Source organism: Triticum aestivum, chromosome 2B (genome assembly GCF_018294505.1).
Source record: "Triticum aestivum cultivar Chinese Spring chromosome 2B, IWGSC CS RefSeq v2.1, whole genome shotgun sequence".
In the NCBI taxonomy this organism is placed as follows: domain Eukaryota; kingdom Viridiplantae; phylum Streptophyta; class Magnoliopsida; order Poales; family Poaceae; genus Triticum; species Triticum aestivum.
Window position 1 is genome coordinate 81,574,048 of NC_057798.1, and position 1,931 is coordinate 81,575,978.

The window sequence follows — 1,931 nt, forward strand, 5'->3', positions numbered from 1 at the left end:
ATAAGATGAACTTAATTATCCTGAACATAGTCAAAAGACCTTTTGCAAATTATGTCGTAAGCTCGCGCTTTAGTTCCACTGTTTAGATATGTTCCTAGAGAAAATATAGTTGAAAGTTGATAGTAGCGATTATGCGATCAGTAGAAAGCTTATGTCCTTAATGCACCGCTCAGTGTGCTGAACCCCAACGTCGTTTGTCGATGTTGCGAACATCGGACATACACGTTTTGATAACTACGTGATAGTTCAATTAAATGGTTTAAGTAGAGGCACCAAAGACGTTTTCGAAATATCGCGGAACATATGAGATGTTTCGAGGGCTGAAATTGGGATTTCAGGCTCGTGCCCACGTCAAGAGGTATAAGACCTCCGACGATTTTCTTAGCCTGCAAACTAAGGGAGAAAAGCTCAATCGTTGAGCTTGTGCTCAGATTGTCTGAGCACAACAATCACTTGAATCGAGTGGGAGTTGACCCTCCAGATGAGATAGTGATGTTTCCCCAAAGTCATTGCCACCAAGCTGCTAGAGCTTCGTGATTAACTATAACATATCAGGGATAGATATGATGATCCTTGAAATATTCATGATGTTTGACACCGCGAAAGTAGAAATCAAGAAGGAGCATCAATTGTTGATGGTTGGTGAAACCACTAGTTTCAAGAAGGGCAAGGGAACAAAGGGATACTTCATGAAACGGCAATTCAGCTGCTGCTCTAGTGAAGAAACCCAAGGTTGAACCCAAACCCGAGACTAAGTGCTTCTGTAATAAGGGGAACAACCACTGGAGCAGCATTACCCTAGATACTTGGTAGATGAGAAGGCTGGCAAGGTCGATAGAAGTATATTGGATATACATTATGTTAATGTGTACTTTACTAGTACTCCTAGTAGCACCAGGGTATTGGATACCGGTTCGGTTGCTAAGTGTTAGTAACTCGAAATAAAAGCTACGGAATAAACGGAGACTAGCTAAAGGTGAGCTGACGATATATGTTGGAAGTGTTTCCAAGGTTGATATGATCAAGCATCGCACGCTCCCTCTACCACCGAGATTGGTGTTTGCGTTGAGCATAGACATGATTGGATTATGTCTATCGCAATACGGTTATTCATTTAAAGAGAATAATGGTTACTCTATTTTTGAATAATACCTTCAATGGTCTTGCACCTAAAGGAATGGTTTATTGAATCTCGGTCGTAGTGATACACATTTTCATGCCAAAAGATATAAGATAGTAATGATAGTACCACTTACTTGTGGCACTGCCATGTAAGTCATAATGGTATAAAACGCATGAAGAAGCTCCATGTTGATGGATCTTTGGACTCACTCGTTTTTGAAAAGTTTGAGACATGCGAACCATGTCTATTGGTGTATATGCATGAAGAAACTCCATGCAAATGGATCGTTCGGACTCACTTAATTTTGAATCACTTGAGATATGCAAATCATACCACATGGGCAAGATGACTGAAAAGCCTCATTTTCAGTAAGATGGAACAAGATAGCAACTTGTTGGAAGTAACACATTTTGATGTGTGCAGTCGAATGAGTGCTGAGGCATGCAGTGAATATCATTATGTTCTTACTTCACAGATGATTCGAGTAAATGTTGAGTATATTTACTTGATGAAACACAAGTCTGAATTATTGAATGGTTCAAGTAATTTCAGAGTGAAGTAGCAGATCATTGTGACAAGAGGATAAAATGTCTATGATATGATCATAGAGATGAATATCTGAGTTACGAGTTTTGGCACACAATTAAGACATTGTGGAAATTGTTTCGCAATTAATACCACCTGGAACACCATAATGTGATGGTGTGTCCGAACATCATAGTTGCACCCTATTGGATATGGTGCGTACCATGATGTCTCTTATCGAATTACCACTATCGTTCATGGGTTAGGCATTAGAGACAACCAC